Source organism: Periplaneta americana, chromosome 14 (genome assembly GCF_040183065.1).
Source record: "Periplaneta americana isolate PAMFEO1 chromosome 14, P.americana_PAMFEO1_priV1, whole genome shotgun sequence".
Lineage (NCBI taxonomy): Eukaryota > Metazoa > Arthropoda > Insecta > Blattodea > Blattidae > Periplaneta > Periplaneta americana.
Genome location: NC_091130.1, coordinates 50,858,927 through 50,881,405, shown reverse-complemented (window position 1 = coordinate 50,881,405; position 22,479 = coordinate 50,858,927). Strand labels below are relative to the sequence as shown.

Below are 22,479 nucleotides of genomic sequence, written 5' to 3'. Positions count from 1 at the left end.
GTCTGTGGATATAGAGGGAAAAATTGGATCGGTGTCGGGTAGAGTTCCCGGGTAGCTTAGTTGGTAGAGCGTTGGTACATTTAACCAAAGGGCCCGGGTTCGATACCCGGCCCCGGAACAATTTTTCCCTCGAAATTATTCAAATCAACTTCACAGGGAGTTATACCTGAAAGCTTGATTTGCGTCTTAAACTTTTAACACCAATCGATTCTTAATATAGATTTTGATTGCAAATTTTTCGCGAGCACCCAGATCGAACAAAGTTAAAAAAAAACATTATCAGTCACATAAATTTAACAAAATAAAAGGTACAAAGTTTTGTTTCTTGAAAAAACTTCGATGTGATACTCGGTTACTCCATTTTGCTCTTGAATGAATAAAGATGGAATAATTTTTAAATTTTCCTGTTATATAGAATAGTGCCAGCTTGATTTTTCTCTGAAGAAAAGCCGTGAATGTTGAGAAGTCTAGCAGTAATCAGTGTGTTAATGAGATGGGCTATTATGATACACTTTTCAGGGCTATTATGATCGCTAGAGAGGCTACTGTGATATTATGTTTGCAATGAGAGAAATTGAACGAAATGATCAATTTTCAAACATAAAGTTCTTCATTATTACTTCTTGAGGGGTATTTCATAATTTTTCAATTCTTGAGTGACGCTTGAATTTATATGTTGGCATGGCACTTACAAACAATATAAGTTTAAAAATTGAACATATGGACTTATTTTTACTTATTTACCTAACAATTTTAGCTTAATAGTCAGCTTCTTATTGTTAAAATTTAACACAACTGGAAAATATATTCATCATTATTTAAAAATGTATTTTAGCAGTACAAATGTATCATAATTTTCTCAAACTATTTCCTCGCACACACAAAAAAAATTATTTGGACATACAGCAACTTTCTAGCATTTCTGTGGTCCGTTCCACGAATCTGTGGAGTAACTTCGCGCGCGGAGTCTGTGCTGAAGTGTATTGCGGGCAGCATCAGCTCGAGTCCGCTAAGGGGTAAGATGGTCGTGGCAGAAAGTAGAGTAGACTTCACATATAAATTATCCCCTCCTGCAAGCGATTGCTCGCTTCATTCAAGCAATGCCTCCCCCAGAGCAGTCATTGGCCCTAGCCCTCCCACATACCACTTGCGCAGAGGTCTTGTTTCGTCTTTCTACTCCACAGATTCCTGGGACGGACCATAGCATTGGTAGCAAGTGTTAAGTTTCAGTAAATCGTATAAATTTTTATAGGGAAAAAGAAACCATTACAAAAGTTGCTAAATCTTAGTTACTTTTAATTCGATTTCAACCAAACTTTTACAGGTAATACATTAAGCACCTCTATGTAACAAAGTAGCCTTACTTCATTGCTCCGTATAATATTGCCAGATTTTTAGCACTGTATCAGAACAGCCTTATAGATTTATCACAATAGCCTAGACAGAAGGCTATTAAGGTACAATGGTTTTATTTTAATTTTATCCATTATTACAAATAAAAAAAGATATAAATTTAACTCCAAATCCTTGATATATGTCTAAAGTAGCACATGATTTTTTTTTTAATTTGCATACGCTTTAATAGAAAAATTAGAGCAAAAGATTTTTTTAATCATAATAGCCCTACTTGATCCTATATTCCAATAATAATTTTGGAATGTAATCCAATCATTTATTGGCTTTTTTTTTTCAAAATTAATTTTGACCCCGCCATATTTTCTGGAGTCCCCAAAAATGACATAAAATATACTGGGATTTCTAATGAACGTTAATGGCCTATAGGGTGATCCGTCTGGGTATAGATAAAATAAAAACACTGTTGAACATTTACTACTGAACTTTATTTGTTGGAACACGGTGTATACAGCATTGAAAGATCGGAGATTCCTCAGAGCTGAACATGACCCCCATTGCGCACCCTGCACAACTCAAAACGGTGATGCAATTCAGCTCATGTCCGTTGTAACACAAGAGGGATGATTTGTTGAAGAAATTGAGTAATTTTTACTTTCAGATCATCAATGTTCATGGATTTCTGTGAATAGACAATATCTTTAACAAAACCCTACACGAAGAAGTCAGGAGGGGTTAGATCTGGGGAGTTTGGGGACTAAGCCAAGAGATAGCTGCTTCTCGTACTGGGTTTCGTCTGCGACCTTCTGCATGTTTTTTTTTTTAACACAGAACTTGTTTCTACAAATGTTCGATACCACAACATTATGAAATCGTATTTAGGTACATTACGCACACCATACTCACGTCGAAATTCTCTTTTAACTCTTTTAATACACTCAAATTTGGCCTACCAAAGAACCAGTGCTGTCATGGTAATTTTTTTCTTGACCGTACGCCACACGCTTTATTTTTCTCCCTTGAAATATAATTTACTTTCCTCTCTCTCTCTCTATCTCTCCGACCGTCATTTAGTGATTCTTTTAATATATATTTTACGACACTTCATCAACTGCGATGGTTGCTGTTAATGGGTTTGTGGAAACCCCCCGGAAGGAACCTCAGCCAGGTAACTTATCCCAAATAGGAGTTGAACCCAGTCCTACTTATTTCACAGTCAGATGTACTAACCGTTACTTAGAATCTTTTAATATAAAAGGAAGTAAAGACTTATTGTTTTGATTTACATTTTCATAATTACAAAATAAGAGTGATTTGAAGAATCTCATGAGGTCCTCACAGTAGATGCACACGTGTCTTGATGAATCTTGGAGCGTGTATCTACAGCACTTTGGTGTTTTTCAATTAAGTTATAGGCTACAATTATGGTTCTGGATTCCAGCGCTGTAGCGATGGACCTTTTATGATCGTTACGGCCGGATTTTTATGTAATATCAAGGTGTAAAATATGTACATATTTATGTAAGAAAAATAAGCTGAGTATGTATCAAAATATGTAAAATTATGAAAATATTTAATATCAATATCTGCGCTTGTTTATATTGTTAAGCCTAGATATTTGTAGTCTGGTACAATTTTTAATTTTCTCTTCTTCATGACGATTTCTACTGTTTCTGGTGCTCTTCCGTCGTTTCTGAGTATCATCATTTCTGTCTTGTCCACATTTATATCAAATTTGTTTCTATTGCATCATTTTACCATGATTTTTATTGCTTCTTGTAACTTTCTAAGGTCTTTAGACCCTACTACTATCGTCCGCTTATGCGTATGAGATTATGCCATTCTTGATTTTTACAATACAGAGTAGTTGTATGATAAAGGTTGCCTTTAGTTCACTCATCTTTACAGTGGACGGTAAGGGGTGAGTGCCTCTTTTACTTCCTGGAACTAAGGTGTTATGTTTCGTCCCGAAATAAATCCTTTCTCGGGTAGGTAAAAAGGCTTTTTAAATCTATAATTCAAATTGGAAACTTCCCCAGCAGAAGTTTTCTTTTTCCTTTTAGAGAATTAAAAATGAATAAAACCCCTAAATATGTAGATTTATGTAATACTAAGCCATAATATTTAATGTGGGATAAATATGTAAAAATATGTAGTATCAAATTTTAACATATTAATGGTAATTACAAGATTCGCAAGTATTTGTTATTTATATACGGTTAGGTTGAAAGGAATATAATATGTAATTACATAAAAATCCGGTCCCTAATGGTCATAAACATAAAGTAAGATAATTATACTAGGAACAATAAGTGAGAATCTAAGCTCAGTACAGATTTCCGCGTAAAAATATAGATCTCCACGTAGGCACGCATACGCCGTACGTCTCCAAATAGGCAGAAATGTTTTCTTCTCCATACGATTATTTAAAAAAAATTTAGGTTCCCATACGCCGTATGGTCCCGTATAGCCCCCATGACAGGACTGCAAAGAACACATTGTGCCCGCTGTTGATTTTTGTTTGTCCTTTCAGATTATGCATTGTTGATTGTCATATATGGAAACTGCCACCTTTTAATTATAATATAACCAGCAAGAAATTTTTCCTACTATTATAATAGCTTCATAATAATAAATTAATCCATCTTGAATCTTGCGTACACTACTTTTAACACTTAAATATAAATTATTGATTGATTGGCAAATTTACTAGTGTTAAATTATATAACCACGTGTGGCTTACAGCTGTTTCGGTGTTCCTTCACACCATCATCAGAGCCTACTAGATCCTACGGCGTCATCTCGACTTCGCTGCCTGTTGTAGGGATGCGTTTGCGTGTTGAGAAGTGTTGAATGTTAAAATGTTATGTTTTATTTAACGACGCTCGCAACTGCAGAGATTACATCAGCGTCGCCGTATGTGCCGGAATTTGGTCCCGCAGGAGTTCTTTTACATGCTAGTAAATCTACTGACATGAGCCAGTCGCATTTAAGCACACTTAAATGCCATCGACCTGGCCCGGGATCGAACCCGCAACCTTGGGCATAGAAGGCCAGCGCTATACCAACTCGCCAACCAGGTCGACGAAAAGTGTTGAAAAGTGGAGTCGAATAGTGTGTGTGTTCTGAAATTGATCTGTGTGTTGAGGATTTGATTTGGGTGTGTTTTGGTGTGTCTGTATATTTCATATTGTTCTAGTGTGTTGAGTTTTTGGTATTTGGGTTGTACCATACATACAATAACATAAATACAGACATGGAAATCCTACACATACAACCCAAAAGCCAAAAACTCAACACACTAGAACAAAATGAAATATACAGACACACCAAAACACACCCTAATCAAATCCTCAACACACAGATCAATTTCAGAACACACACACTATTCGACTCCACTTTTCAACACACAAACGCACCCCTACAACAGGCAGCGATGTCGAGATGACTCCGTAGGATCTAGTAGGCTCTGATGATGGAGTGAAGGAGCACCGAAACAGCTGTAAGCCACACGTGGTTATATAATTTAACACTAGTAAGTTTGCCATTTAATCAATCATTAATAAATTAATATTATCCATACCCAAAAGGATCAGACTGTATTACACATTAGCCTTCTTGAGGAACATGCAGCAATGTAGTAGCCTATAGAGCATTAGTTTCTTATCGGTACAATCGGTTCTACATAGATGCTAGCCATTGAGGAAAAATGCGTGAGAGGAAAAGAGAGAGAGAAAAAGAGAAAGAAAGAGATTGAATGAAGCACAGTGGCTTCTCATTCACTCCGTCAGCCAGAACCAGCTGGTTAGTTAGCCCTCGGGCTGATGGATTGCATGGCCACCGTATGTCTAACTAACATACTAACACACACATTATGGGGGGTCGGAATGGGTTTACACTATCCGATTATAAAACACTCGTTACTTCAGTCTATCCTGCAACGACGTAGAGTGTGTAATTTAAATGCGATAATGAAGTCGACATTAAAACTGCTTCATACAGGATAAATCGTAATGCCAGACCGCACAGTCTGTCTTTTAACATGATGAGTTATAGGTAGAACTCATAGCCTCCTTTCCTTCAACCCAGCGACTTCCCAAACACAGCTGTTCAAGAAGTTCATCCACACTATAAAACATTTTAGAGACATGTGTATTAAAAATACATTCACCATAGTTTGTAATCATTTCTCCTTCGTCACGTCACTGACAAGAGAACCTTCTGAAGTCTTGGGTCTAGGGCACTTCGTAACCGGAAATATCGTCACTGTTATATTTCGTCACGTATTTTTCATCATTACTTTTTGGTCATCAAATATATTTTGTCATCATGTTTTTTGTCAATGAGGAGAGTTTGTTACCGAAGATATTTCGTCATCGTATACATTTTGTCATCTTTTTTTGATACTGAGGGGATTTCGTCACCAAAATAATAATTGTATGTCGTCGTAAAATAGATGACGTAGCTTCCGCTGAAGTTCCAGCTTCAGCTTTCATTGCTTCTACACTAGGTTCCCATAATGTAATTTAAAAAAAAAACTGGGACATTTCCAATTTTTTTACTTATAAACCTGGGAAATTTTGTAAAAAAAAAAAAAGGACACAATAAAAACTGCACATTTTAAAATAAATCCATCATATACGTCACAATCACATTTTAATCAAATTATAAAAATACATCCTAATGCCCATTTGGCAAACCTTGAAATTATTATTATTATTATTATTATTATTATTATTATTATTATTATTATTATTCATCATCAACAGGGATTAGGCCTTCCGACCTGTTCCGTCCTCTCAAAGAAATTGATCTCTCCATCTCTTCGTAGGCCTTCCTCTGTCTCTCTTGCCTTTGGGTTTGTACTCTAGAATCTTTTTAGGAATACGGTATTCTGGCATTCTTTGTACGTGTTCATAATATTTTTCTTGGTATTCTTTTATTTTATTAAGTTGAATATGTTCAGTTCGTCTCTTATCGTTTCATTATATTGTCTGTCTGTTCTTCTGTATCCAGGTACCGATCTCAAAAATCTCATTTCTGATACTTCTATTTTGTGCTTTTGGTTTTCTGTTAGGGTCCAGCATTCTGAGCCATACAAGAGAGATGGGACTGCCAAGACTTTGTAAAACTTCAAAATGGTTTCTTTCCTTGTTTTGTTTAATAGGGTTCTTTTAATCGTTCCACATATATGATTAAAATTTTGTAATGTTCTTTGTTGATCTAATTCTCTTGTGTTTCCAATTTCACAGCCCAGGTATTTAAAATCTCTTACTTGCTCTACTATGTTTATTATTATTATTATTATTATTATTATTATTATTATTATTATTATTATTATTATTATCATAAAATACAACTTGATGATAGGTACTGTAAACAAGAGTGTAGATAATATTTGAATCGGTCAGTGGAATAAGGTCCGAAGTCCAGAGAAGTAAATGTTTGAGGAGACGAAAAAAGCATCACATCTCCTAAATCATTAGACCAATACTAACAAAAATTTGCACAGTTGTAGGTCATAGTGCACCACTCTGACTGATAATGAACACTCACGTATGAATTTAATAGTATGGGTAATAAATAGGATGATAAGTGGTGGACTTCGGTCCTTATTACATTGTTTTACTACGCAAGTGTAAAAGTCAAGCACAATAATCTGAAATAGTGAACTTTATTTATTGAATGAGCTGTATTTTCAGAATACACACATCACTTGAGTTAACTGTCTAGAAAAAAAAGAGGATATGACACCAATATGAATAATAATAATAATAATAATAATAATAATAATAATAATACTTATAATAAAGAAACTATTTCAGTGTAATGAGAAACTGCCTTCTGTCCTTAGTCACTGCCAACATTCTGAGTTCTGCTACCTTCCTCACCCTTAATACTCTGCAAGTACTGCTGTTCAATCTCTTATAGATATTTCAGGAGTTGAGATACATAAATGGGAGCAGTGATAATAGGAGGAAAAAGAATAAAGTGTATAAGATAGCAGAAGAGAAGATGATACTAAGGGATATGCTGCTGGAGCTAAATGAGAGCTGTGAGTAGTATGAGATGAAGATAAATGCCAACAAGACGAAGACCATGGTCATAGGAAGAAAAGTAAAGAAGGTAAACTTGCGAATCAAAAGTCAAAAGGAGATTAGCAATGGCAAAGGAAGCTTTTTATGGAAAAAGGAGCATCTTCTGCGAACCTCTGGAGAAAGAGCTAAGGAAGAGACTAGTGAAGTGCTTTGTGTGGAGTGTAGCATTGTATGGGGCAGAAACATGGACATTACGACGAAGTCAAGAGAAACTACTAGAAGCATTTGGATATGGAAAACGATGGAGCATGTGAAATTGATAGAGAGAATAAGAAACGAAGCTGTGTTGGAAAGAATGAGTGAAGAAAGAATAATGCTGAAACTGATCAGAAAGAGAAAAAGTAATTGGCTGGTTCACTGGATGGGAAGAAACTGCCTTCTGAAAGATGCTCTGGAAGGAATGGTGAACGGGAGAAGAGTTTGAGGCAGAATAAGATATCAGATGATAGACGACATTAAGATATATGGGTTATATGAAGAGACAAAGAGGAAGACAGAAAATATAAAATACTGGAGAATGCTGGGTTTGCAGTGAAAGACCTGCCCCTGGGCAGAATACAACGAATAAATGAGTGAATAGATATATCACGATCTTTGCACTTTTAACAGCCCGTGATACAGCTGTGGTACATTGAGGTTGGGAGTCACGTTATTCTTAAGGAGACGGAAGCTGCTCATGACCATTCCGCTCATTACTTTACGACCTCTACCCGGTGTTTGTGCAAATGATGGTATGGGAAAATCTTGTATTTTGATACCTGAAACGCTGCATCATTTTGAGATGCGCTTTTCTTGAAAAACTGTGTTAAATACCCATCAAAGTCTTTGAAAACAGTGTGTGTAATTTCAAAAACTTGGAAGTGACGTTTAACAAGTTCAATCCATTCACTTGGGATATCCATTCTTCCACCTGCAGCGCCTCTATGAGACACTCTCCAAATCATACTCGTAGCTCAGCCAATACAATAATGTCCAAAGTCCCGGACATCGGACCTTGTTCCATGGATTGAAATTTTTAAGCCGCTGTAATATAATAACAGGCATGGATATCGGTCATTTTAATAGTGCATAATGTGAGCCTTGCCTTTAAGAGTAAATTGCACTCAAAAAACCATTTTCGGCAAAACGTGGACTTCGGCCCTTATTCCACTGACCGCTTCATTTTAAGATGCATTCAAGTATTTCTCAGATTTATGGACGTGATTGACAATGTCTAACCGACCACCACGTGAAATACAAAATCTAGAATTGCACAATGTACATTACACATTTTTATCCGCATCTTTGATGAATGGGAATTCTCTTCTGATGCTATCGTTTATACTGCACGTTTCTCATTCTGACATAAAGCTATATATACATGAATAAAGCCTACTTTAATGTTTTTAACTATCCGTAACTTTATCGTTCTGGCTTAAAGAACCGAGATAAGATAAATGAAGATAAGATAGTAGTTGGCTGCACAAAAAAACTGTCTGGACCAAATTTCTTGGGGTGATAAGTTGGATCACAGTATGCATACCTATTTTGTTAAGTAGGCCTAATCATGTGTCCGAAGCGATCCCTTAAAAAAATTATATTTTGTTAAGTTGAATACTTTTTCAATAATTCATCGTGGGAACTGGATCTAATATAGGTCTCGCAGGCACGGCATACCGACGGAAGGAATGCGAATGAAACACTGCGATAAGGAAGAGCGGGCGACAGGAAAGGTCAGGAGGTAACTTTAATGATATTCAAGAATACAGTCGGAAGAGAAATGACATCGATAGAATCACTCTTGCGTTGTGATAGTTACATTACTTTAGTTTGTTCCATTGCACGTGAATGCGTGTCTTTATCGCACGGTATCATTATTTCATTCGTAAACATATGTTGCACGTTTAATTAGCTTCGATTTTTTCTCTTGCTACGTTCTTTATTTCCACAGCGATGTTCTCATTTGTTCATTTTCTTGGAAGAGACATTATTTCCATCGGCCCGCATCTCTCCCCCCCTCGGCGCAGTGTTACCAACACGGTGGTTTACCCACTAAATCTAGTTTTTTTGGTCCTCTAATCAGTGGCTAAAATTCATTAAACGGTGGGCAGTGGGAAATCTAGTTTATTTTAATGTCAATGGAAATTGTTAGTGATTTTTCAATAAATCTCAAACACATCTGTAAGGCAAATAGCATATAAAACACTTACGAATCTTTCGACGATGGCCATTACATGTCTTACAGTATTAGATGGCAATCAATGCACTCTACAGTTAACCGTATAACAACCCAACGGCTGGAAGTGAAAACAGAAGTCTTAATACACAATGTGAATAATTAATTCGATAACGGCGCGTTGATTCTCCAATGAAACAACTGCTGGAAAGACTATAAATGTTTGAAAATACTGTAAAATATTGCTAGACTGAGTTTCAGTTATGTTGTACAACAAATCAAGGTTTTCTTAATTCAACACAGCCCAAAAAGTTACCGCAAACGTTTTAAGTATAGTGGCGCGTGATGAACTTAATGAAAATAAACAATTTCAGCATTACTAATACTTGTAAAGATTTCCAGTACAAAGAGATATCAAATAAAAACCCGTTAAAAGAAATACCGAGTTCGCGCCAGTAATGTTAGGATATATGTCTTGCTTGGTGAAATTCAGAAGTGGATTCAAAGCACTATCATAAAACCAAAATTAGAAATAGGATGAGAATTTCAGTAAATTTTGAAATTAGGTCTGCAACAAGACGGAGTGCTGTATGTTATAATTTTTAATAGTTGTTCATAATATTATATCTTATCTTCGCATTATGTAACAATTAAATGCAAGAAAAACCTATAGGAACGAAAATCTGGTGCGTTTTATGACATATTTGGTGAGTTTTTGTAAGCGTGCAGTGGTTTTTCGCAAATTTGAGGTGGCAACACTGCCTCGGCATGCCTTCATACACAAGTCAACACTGACTACTAATGTGGGTGCACAGATAATGTTGTTTATGATACACCAGTTGAAACCAAATTTTTTTTTGCTCATTTTGGATTAACAGCAACAACCGTCAGAGGGCATGTCGTGCCAACTTTTCGAGTAAGCTACTAAATTACACACGTTGAAGTATTGCCGCAGCCCTGTTCCTGTATTGTTTGTTGACGGAGTAAACAACAAATCGCCTGGCCAGTCTACACGAGGTCGGATCCAGTTCCATTTCCTTGTTTGTAGCTCTCCTCAGACCCTTCATTACGTCACAGCCAGTTCCTCCACCGCCACTCCCATCACAGTTTTGTAGCATTACTATCTTCTTTGCTAATGAAGTTCTTGAACCTGCATCGTTGTGGAATAATTCGACCAGATTTCAAGTTACGCTGACCTTCAGAATCATTCTGTTGGAATAGTAAGTTCGTAGAATGTTTTAATCAGAAATACTAATCGGCACATTTTGTAAAGAAAAATTTACAAATAAATACATTTTTAACTAATACAAATTACTAAAAAATGTTGCACCAAAGGCTTATGTTTACACGTCTTGTATTTTGACGCGTTTGTGGCTCAAAAGACAGTGCATTGTTATTCCGACCTGGCCGTAGTGGAATTTGTGGTGGATTTTAGGCGACCAGCGAGAGCCGAAAGCTATGATGCATGTCTTATACAATTCGTCACTTTGGAATGATTGCCTTCAGGTATATTCGTATTCGGTCCGATAGGTTAGGTAAGGTAACGGTGGCTAGGTGCGGGTTAGGCACGACCCTTTACACATCGGCCATATTGAGGCCTGTTGTGCACTCCGAAGTTATGGGATGAGTGAGGATGAGGTGTACCAGCATACCGGCCGCATATGACCACTCACTCGCTCACCCAATGGGGGCCTCCTATCCCCCCCCCCGCCTTAAGTCCATATCGCCAAGGTGACCAAGCAGCACAGGATCCATTCCTACAGCCCTTCCAAGGTGTCGAAGCGCCCTTGGAAGTGCTCTTAAAGAATGAATCATGGCAGAGATATTGTGGAAGGCTCCCTGGTTGCAGAGAGGACGCTCCTTCTCGTTAAAGTCTTGGTTTTTCTGAACCGACCGATGTGACGTGCGAGGAGCGAGGCCCGCCTTGCACAAATCCGGACTACACAGAGATAGTGAGTGGTTTCTATAACTGCGAGATGCGAGGTCTGCGTACCTCACAACTATAGAAACCACTCACTATCTCTCGTGTAGTCCGGATTTGTGCGAGGCGCTCCTCGCATCTCGCATACGTCGGTTCAGAAAAAACAAAGGCTTAAGAGGGACGAAAACATGCATCTTGACCTGAATATGTCTATCAGAGGTCTGCATCGGACGTTTTCGCTCGAGCGTCAAGTAGTTCATAGCATAATCCGATAGATAGCGCACATGCATGATGGGTAAAACTGTCACGAGCGATAAATCCTCGAACGGTATAAACCGAGCGTTAGACATTCGTTTTTGTTATAGTGATGAACAGTACTGTGTAGTAACAACATAGATGTTTATCATTTCAAAACTTTGCAGTGTTTAACTAACCTCTCCATAGTACAACTACAAAACTTGCTTTAAAATTTAATATAAATGTTGTAGGTAAATGTCCCCCCCCCCCACACAGGAGTGATTTTGTTTTTGCCACATCTGATAGATGTTATTAGATGTAAATGTAATTATTATAAACGAGAACACAATCACGATAATGCAACAACTGTATCAAGTTTTCTAGTAGTAATAATAATAATAATAATAATAATAATAATAATAATAATAATAATAATCTCTAATAATTAGTGTATCAATCTTTGCGTCTGTAACAGTTGTGCAGCATGATTATTCGTTTTATTATATTTTTTTGTGACGTTATCTCTGTACTAATATTGTTATTAAACTACTGCTATATGAATAATATTTTGTAAATCGTTTCTACATTGTCTCAGTATATAGGCGGAACACTATGTATGGTCCTATCATATTATATATGTGGTAAATCAAATATTGAATAATTATTAATTAGCAGTAATAACTGTATATCGAAGTTTTTCATACTATTTTATTTATAACTTCATGTTCCTATTTTGGTACGTTCCATTGACTGTTCCATTAAACGTTTGTCATGAACGCAGAAAATAAAGCCTTATTTTTACCGTGTGAGCAAAACATATGTGTATCTTATCTGTCGCCTTCCATACAAGATAAGACATGTCGGTGAGATGACCTTGCACTGTGCTTCTATTTATTACGAGCGTATCACGACCGATCGTATCTCACTCGAGGGTACGACACTCGACCGAGTTCAAGCGAGCGATTTAACTCCAATGCAGCACTCTGATGTCTATGGAATGAGATGAAGATGAATGATATGCAATCTAATTTTTTTCTGCATGGGCAGGGAAGGAAAATGGACCGTAGCAGTGAAAATTTCAACTCGGCATTTGCCTAAGGAACTGTGAAAAACGACGGAAACACAACAGCCACGTTGGTTGGTCCGGGAATCGAACCACGGGCCTCCCGAATGCGGGTTCCATGCGGAACATATGAGCTGCCTCGCTCGGTTATCGGTCCGATACAAAATTGTATCGGGGAATGTGGAGTGGGAAGTTAAGGGGTAGTCTGCAATACCTCAATTGAGCTACTTACGCCCAGGCCTGTACTAGAGATGAAAGAGTAATGGAACGGAGAAAATTCTCTCCGGCGCCGGGATTTGAACCCGAGTTTTCAGCTCTACGTGCTGATGCTTTAGCCACTAAGCCACATCGGATACGCACCCCGGCGTCGGACAGAATCGTCTCAGTTTAAGCTCCAACTCTTGGTTTCCCTCTAGTGGCCGCCCTATGCACTACGTCATAGATGTCTATGAACGTAGGACTGAAGTCCACACATGTGCTGAGGTGCACTCATTATGAGTGACTAGTTGGCCGGGATCCGTCTTCGTGATTTAAGACGGCGCTTATTCCATATATATGATATGCGTAAATCACTTCGTGATTTAAGACGGCGCTTATTCCGTCGGATCCCGGCCAACTAGTCACTCATAACGAGTGCACCTCAGCACATGTGTGGACTTCAGTCCTACGTTCATAGACATCTATGACGTAGTGCAGAGGGGGCCACTAGAGGGAACCCAAGAGTTGGAACTTAAACTGAGACGATTCTGTCTGACGCCGGGGTGAGTATCCGGTGTGGCTTAGAGGATAAAGCATCAGCACGTAGAGCTGAAAACCCGGGTTCAAATCCCGGTGCCGGAGAGAATTTTCTCCGTTCCATTACTCTTTCATCGTATGATGACGCAGAATATCTGCATGGAAATATCATATGTACTTCTGTACATTAAAATAATATATATAACTGTACTAGAGAGTATGTCTCTTTATGACATCGATTTCGTTTTTTTAATTGAAACTATTTCTACTCCCACAGACAACCATTCTATATTTATAACAAATATCTGGAAAGAAAAAAGATGTCAAAAGGAAGGATAACGAAGTCATTACGGAAATTTTCTCACAAAGGGAGCGGAAGTAAATAATTCTCAGTGCTTGAATGATCGATGATTTCAATTTTGAAGAACCGGCGCTGGTCTGGCAATCTATCAATGGCGCGGACACTATCCACACAGGATGCGGCAAAGGTCAATGCCACGGAGCATCACCCTGGCGCCTCAAGATAGCGCCACCTTCTACTCCATTTCACACCGCTTATCGCTCAAGCTCGTCCGCCTGGCCGTCTCCAGGTACACGCAGTGAGAATTCTGTGAAGGAGCTCAACTCGCAGCTTGTTTGCGTCAGATTTTTCATCATCACCTAGAATTTGAAGTTACAGACTGTGGTTAAGGATTGTAAGCAATTATCCTAATTAAATTGGAAAATAGTCCGGATATGAGGCTAAAGATAATAAAATAGTGGCAAGTTATTTATGAAACCCCATCTTTTTATACAGAGTGGAAGTAATGAGTCCGGATTTTTATGTGATATTAATGCTAAAAATATGTACAGTACAGTAGTGCCAAAAAAAAAAAAAAACGGACCGACCCTTGTAGCTGATTTCAGAGTCACAGATTCAAATTTTGCTAGTCACAAAACACATCCATCTTGTATAATTAATTATAACAATGAAGTTTATTGCATTTGTTCGATTCTTACAGTATTTTGATTCCTTTAGTGCCTCAAACTTACAGACGAAAAACTTTGAGTTTTATTTTCATCTGGCATCAATATTACCTACATTTCTACCTCTATTCGGCAAAGATAACTGCGTATTTTTACATTAAATAGCAGTACATACCTCGACTTCACTATCCATATTGAAATTACCACAGTTTGACACAATACACGGCACAGGATTCTTTTGTATCAGCTACAAGGGTCTGTCCGGTTTTTTTGCCGCTACTGTACTTAAATATGTAACCATGAACATCAAAATATGTACTAAATATATAGTATCAAAATTGCACTGGGAGTTAAAAATTATTTATTTTAAGGGGACTGGAAAGTGATCACTGTACGAATAAATCATTTCAGTGCAAAATTTTAATTTAATATACCCAGGCGATTATAAACGCTGGCGATGATCGTCAAGAAGTGATTTCTTTATCAGCGTATATCGCTGTTTTGTTTCATCCTTTTAATCTACTAGAGATGGATCATGTAAAATAGTTAACATAGATCAAGGACTTTACAGAAAATGAATAGTAATAGCTAAATTCATGATTCTGAAGATCCCATTTATTCTAGAAGAGGACGATATCTGTATTCAGCATACCTAGTATAAAAGGAAGAAGCTGTAACGAGACAGTCCACTTTTTGGCCTTGATGTCCGTCGTTCCCAGAATTTTTGTCGAGACTAGCAAAAATCCCACATCTAAATCAAACTTTATTTCAGAATTTAAAAATCGACAATTTCTCTAGCTGATGTTTGCTTCAAGAATTAGTGTTGAAATTATTGTTTTGATTTGCATAAATATTTAGAAAGTGCAGTGCAAAATACTGTCAAGAGACGTAAATAAATTTTCACGAACAAACATTATTAAAAGGCAATGGAATAGTGTTCATTCTTTGTTAATTCCCTTGATTCAATCTTACTTAATTAGGCCTACATTTTTCAGTAACTTTTTAATTTAAATTTCCTTACAAAAACGTCGATAATAAAAGTGTCCCATATTTAACTGCTATAGACCAAAAAAAGCCTTGATTTGTTTTGCTGCCATAATTCGATTCAATATTTCTGTATGGCCTTCTGAAAATATCGATTATTGAACATGTATGCGGCGATGTGCGTCCTGAATTTCCTTCAGAAGCAACCTCAAGCGATCTACGTTGGCGATCATCGCTGTAAAGAAACCTTGCGCATTCATTTTAACTGCTAGCAACTCCATGTGACAATCGCCAGCGATGTGTTCACAGTGGAATAAAAATTGCCTTGGTTGGACAATAAATCATTCTGAATGCAGTGATATAAAAGAAAACTGATTAGTTTCCTATCCAAGTGCGAAGAAAAGACCCTATCTGATAATTTTATCCTGTTTTCCGACTTGGTTGAGGGGTTTGGTTAGTGATACCTGAGCGATTAAAGAATATCAGTACAAAAGTTTAGTTCAATATTTCTAGGCTTTTAGTATTCAGAGTGTATTAAAAATTGACATGGTTATACAATCAATAATTCTGAATTCAGTGGTATGAAAAACAACTAATTAGTTTCGTATACAAGAGCAAAAGAAATGCCCTGTTTTCCAATTTTCTAAATGTACTTCAATCTTCAGGTGCACATTACTCGCTACAAACTTCACTCATATCCCTTGTATTTTTTAAAGTTATCAAGTAATGTATATTGTAAATTCTAAAGCAAAATTTAGTTAAACATTTCACCCTTAGTGAAACAGAAAAAAAAAAATTGAACTTCGGTTAATATTTTTGAAATTTTTTTCAATGAATATATATTTTTTTTTCTCGTGTTATGTGTGTGATATTCTTAAACCCGTAGGTCTACTATGTAGAACACAGACTGCAGAAAACACTGTAAAAATTTCATTTAAATTGATTCAGTAGTTTCAGAGAAAAATGCACTAAAGTTAGAAAAATATTAACGTACGGAAAACTTCATTTAAAAAAGAAGAATCTCCGAATTACATACGCCTCCAAATTTAAAGGGCTAATGTCCAGAGATAATCCCACAATATACTGTATATTGCTTTAAAAAGCAAGTTTTGTACTTTTTAAAAAACACAAAATAAAAAATCGGATTTTTTACCCCTAATCACTACTCGGGTTTCTTAAATGTACTGCACTTTAAAATTTAAGTCCGCATTACTTGGTACAATTTTCAATTATCATGTCCTTTGTATTTTTAAGATATTAAGTAATGTATCATGTAAATTCTAAACAGATATCTAGTTAAATATTTCACCCTTGGTGAAGCAGAAAAATATTGAACTTTGATTAGCATTTTTTACCTTTTGTTCATGTACACTGACGCCCTCGACAAGTACAAGCCACTTGAAAACAACTGTCAGCCACAACTAGGAACAAGAACAAAGCGTAATATAATGTAAAAACTTTATTTACGTATATGTGATTTGTAATGCAAATTATAGATTAAAAAATTCTAATGTAACCAACGCTGAAATGAATTACTTATGCATGTTCACTTTCTTCATGCATTCTTGACTCTATCATGAACAAATTTTTCTAAGAAGTACCATTGCGCATTGCAACATGTAGCTATTTTATTCACATAATCAGAATTCCAATAATTTTCTGTGCGACCTTCAGGTATACACGTAACCTTATTCCCCAGTTGCGTTACTATGGAGAATTCCACAAAGGAACGTCGTAAATAATTATCTCATACTATAGTTATCCTAACTTTTTTCCCATTGAAGTGGAAGTTTAACAACCGTTGGGCAGAGTAGAAATTACATTATTAAAAACCATAGTAATTAGTGTATGTGAGGATAGATGGAAAGTATAAAGGTGGTGTAACTCAACCTATAGTAATTTTCCTCGATTTCTTAATAACTACAATCGTCACAACATTCACAACGACCAGAACGATTCTTCTCTTATTTCTGGAATGGACACTGCAATTCCTCGATTTACTACGATCTCTTATACCAAGAATTTCAAGTGCGGACATATTGCACCCTTTGAAAAGGAGTCTAGAGATTTTCCGCTTACAGAATCATAGGCAGGCATACGCTTAAAAAAATTCTTCGTCATTATTTCATCTCGTGTAAAGGCTAGAAATGCTCGCGCTGGACATACCTACCTTATACCAGCACTAGATGTGATAGACTATCATTAATAGTCCCTTTTAAGATATTCACTACAAAATGTAGATCCTCAAAAAATATTTCATACTTTTCACGGCCTCGCGCGGCCTTGAGTCCCCCACCTCTGCGCGCATAGCCGTCCGGACGTGAAACCTGTTCTGCTCTATACTGTTCACCCAGAATAATATATATGTATACAGGCAGAAATCATATAATTGTGCAGAGTGAAGGGAGAAATAGAATACATTAAAATAAATAAAAACCGTATTATGATTTTTATAATTAAGTTCATGGTTCATTAGACAATGCAACCATGTTACATCACTGGTTCACATATGAAGCACACATGTACGTGTTAACCTTTTTTTATTTAATTTGCAATAAATAAATAAATAAAACCGTCCATTTTATTGTGAAACTGCAAAGGGATAAATTATTCCTTATCTGTTTCTCTAATGATAAGAGTAAATATCAGAATCATACAGATAGTACTTATCGAGTAAAAACTGTTAACAGTGTTAATATTTAGGGAATTTTTTTTCTTACTATTACTCTTTTACTACGTCATACTACTTTTGACCAATAAAACGGTACGAAAGAACTTCTTTCAACCATTCATGGCTGCATATCGCACAATTTTATCGCGTTCCTAGCATTTGTTTAATTTTATCGCGTCCCTAGCATTAGTTTGCCTTTATCATTACCCTAGCATTTGTTTCTTTGTTTGCCAGCATTTCAAACTGCATTGATCTGGACGTCATAAAAAAGAAAATTACAAACCACTCCAGTCGATGCACAGCACTTTCAAATATGACTCGCATTGGCATTCAAGAACAAGAATTAATAAAGATCACTGGTCATAGCTATGCATCTTCCCTGAAACCCTATTTACAAATAAATGAAGAGCACCATTCGGAAATCCTGAATAAGTTGAGGAATAAATGTACATCAATGAATTCCACTTCTTTTACGCACACGTCCAATATAACACCAACTGAACCACCAACCACTAAAACATTAAAATTTAAAAATTGTACTTTCAATAATTGTTCCTTTTAAAATTGTTCATGTTTATTTTTTATTTCATCGTCCTTAATTAAAAAATTTCTTGTTAATTTCATTATCCCTAGGGGAGAGTCGGGTAGTATCGGACATCGGGTAGTATCGGACAGTGCGTTTCTTTCATCTACCACCATATGGTAGTTCTGAATGACATGGTTACGTTTCTCTTTGCGACATCACAGAAACGTAACCATGTCAATCAGGTACTATCATCGTGTGGTAGATGAAAGAAACGCACTGTCCGATACTACCCGATGTCCGATACTAGCCTACCCGACTCTCCCCTAATTAAAACTTTTCTAACACTTGTTTATATTATTTAGGTTATGTTATACTATTGTGAGATGTCGTGTATAGTTGCTGGGGTAGCTCAGTCGGGAGAGCATTCGTGCGCTAAGCGAAGGGTCCCGGGATCGATACCCAGCCCCGGAACAATTTTCCTTCAAATTATCCAAAAGAGACTGTTACGCAATCCCAAATTGCAGAGATTCCATGAAACATAGTTTGATATGTACGAGTAGGCCTATGTATGTGTGTACGCATGTACGTGCAGTGTTCCAATCAGATCAGCATTCTATAAACAGAAGTTTACACAGAGGTGACGTATGGTACACGAGTCTTCGTCTTTGCTCTTGACGTTTTCTGTCGCCACTCGTAGTGAGAACGACTACGAACCGTCTTCCTCCCTTTTCTCAGCACGGCACGGGCAATCCCTGTAGTGATAGCACACTGTGTTGTGTTTGACATCGATACTGATGACATGCAACGCTTGTCAATCAGCGAGGCAGATGAGAGTTATGTCACTGAGCCCATCACGTCAGCTCGCGTGTTCGTGTTGGCGAGCACGTGCGCCGGGCTGCGTGTTGAGCGGCTCCAGTGTTGTTCTCACCCGCAATTATCAGTCATCTCGACAATAAACGCTGCTCCTCGGAATAATAACGCGGGACAGCCTCGCGAGAGAAATGACACAACCGTTCAATCTGTCTTCCTTCGCCTATTCTTCTGTTAAACCCTCTTTCGAGGTCTTGTTGTAGAATTTTCGGAGTACACTAAACACACTCACAGGTTTTCGTTACTAGGAACACCCGTGCTGCATCTGCTGCTCAGCGCCTGCAGTCTGGTCGTTCATCCAGGCCGCCTCGGTTCAATTCCCAGTCTTGTTGTCATGGGATTTGTAGTGGACAAAGCAAACGATGCAAATAGTTTTGCTCTGGTCACATCTGTTTTCCTCTTTCTTTCCGGCAACACACTCCACGCCCCGTCACTTTGTTCATAATCCGCAATAGTAAATATAAATAATTCCCCCGTATCCGCGGGAAGTACGTCCCGAAACCTTCCGCGGATACACGAAACCACGAATATTAGCGAACTCTATAAATAAATATTTTTGTGCGAGATCGTGCGTATTTGCTCGGTTTCCGCACAAAACCAATCCGCGGAAAGCCTAAAATTCCACATTCAGTATTCCCAACCTAACACACATAACAATTTCCCTCTTCTTACCGCTTAAGTGACATATTGATTTTACTGCTTTAGGCTTTTAACATATTATTTTTAGAGACGTTCAATATAGTAATAATTATAAATTGGAAACTTACCACTGCAATTTCACCTAAATTGCACTGTTAATTATTGTTTTTAAATATTTGAAAAATTAAGTAAACTCTACAACTCCACTAAAGTTGCTGCATTCTTGATGCAAGTAACATTAAGGAAGCCGTGAAAAAATCAACAAGATTCCAGACTCATCATAGACTGGGGGGGGGGAAATACAGACGTATATCACGGCCTGCCGGAGTATAGTAAACACAGAAAACATTTTATAGGAACAATGTTGAAGATAGATATATTTGTTTTCCAAAGTTGCCGTCATTGACCAGAAACCAAGATGGAGATTTCGTTGCAACTAATTAGAAATTCCTCTTTCAGGTATGTAATAAACTATCTTCGCACAAAATGTACGATACACGAGCGGTATGTTTTCTTTCAATTCTCGGAAATTAAAACAGCTCAACTACGTTTCGTTTTTTCAAACTTTTGCTCGGACATGAAAACTTCAACATACCGCTCTTGTAACGCATATAACATACATATCTATGATCAGGACCGGGTGTTTGTGGATATCGCGAAAATCGTAACATAATAGACATACAATATATTTTTATCCATCTTTACGAATTAAGTGATTAATTAATAATATGCGTATAAAAACAATCACGACAAATCGCAAAATAGAGTTGTAATAGCGAAATATGAACACATTCGCGAATTATTACTATTGCATCGTTTTATAGCGAAATTCATATTCTGAGTTTTTTTTCACTTGAATTTGTTATATATCCAAGTAGGCTACATTACATGGTATTCCAGGTGTTTTGATTACATTAGTGAACTCAAAAGACGGAGAATTCAACATTTCACTATAATTTGAAAGTGTTAATATGAGGGCTGCAAGTTTTTTTCTTCTAATGAATGTGTGTTAAATGCAGTCTCAATCCAACAAATATTGTCTATTGGCCTTACCGCACCTTTACCAGAATCCAACGAACCTTTAATTGTAATTATTTGGAAAGTAATATTCATACTTAATTAATACTCCAGTTCCAAAATAATTGTAGTTTCTAAAATTTCCATTAATCTCCGCCAAGAGTGCAAATCAATCTCCAACAATCTTCGCCGACACCAATATTAAAAAGTACCAAATCCAACGAACCTTTAATGTTAATTATTTGGAAAGTAATATTCATACTGAATTAATACTTCAGTTCCAAAATAATTGTATTTTCCAAAATTTCCATTAATCTCCACCAAGAGTGCAAATCAATCTCCAACGACACCAATATTAAAAAATACAAATGATAAAGTTAATCTCCATAAATATCTGCCCCTGCCTATGATATACCGTAGTTTAATTGACAAATTAAAAACAGGCAGGAGTGTGATTTACTCCGATTTCGGTGATTAAAATGGTTGAATTTCGTGCATATTTCACACCCTAAAGAAACTTAAAAAAATAATCAAATAACTTTTTTAAATTATTGTTAAAACAATTTCTTTGAAACTAACATAATTACATCATTAATTAAATTCATAATCAAATTTCATTCGACTTTGAAGGGGTAGCAGCACTGCATTCCTGTTCTCACGAAGGCAGTTGTACGAGAAAGAGAAATGACCGTTGTGTGCTTGCGCTGCTCCCTGCAAGTAGTCCCTGAAACTATTGAGTACATCGTTGCCAAATGCCACTCGCATGTATATTTCATAACGAAGAAAATTTTCACGATTTGTTTGGAAGAAAGCATCTTTTTTCATCAGTTTCGCGAAAATTCGCGATATTTCACTTAATTTTGGGCTTCCATTAAGGGATTTCATTTTCTAATGCATAAAATTAAGTTTAACACATTTCGCGTATATCGTTAATACCAAAAAGTCACACCCCTAACACTAAGACATTACAAGAAGCAAATAATAATAATAATAATAATAATAATAATAATAATAATAATAATCATCATCATCATCATCATCATCATCATCTTTATCGTCATCATCATCATAAATACGTTGTACATTATTATACTTGTGAACATGCGCGCTCGCCGTCTTGATTTCCTATAAAACTTTTCAGATTAAGAGGCTAGATGCTAAATTACGTAGGCCTAAGAGAAAATGCCGCCGAGGTTAACCGCGGATAACTGAAACCGTGAATACAGGCTTCGCGGATAAGAGGA

The 22,479-nt window shown here is 36.8% G+C and overlaps 1 protein-coding gene and 1 non-coding gene across 2 annotated transcripts in view; one reads left to right on the top strand and one right to left on the bottom strand.

Moving 5' to 3' along the window:
* The window catches only part of LOC138713270 (noggin-3-like), a 309,958-nt gene that overhangs the window by 159,508 nt on the left and 127,971 nt on the right, over positions 1–22,479 (bottom strand). The window lies entirely within an intron of this gene.
* On the top strand, positions 46–118 carry TRNAN-AUU (transfer RNA asparagine (anticodon AUU)). The gene has a single exon. It is a non-coding gene; the product is annotated as a tRNA-Asn (tRNA).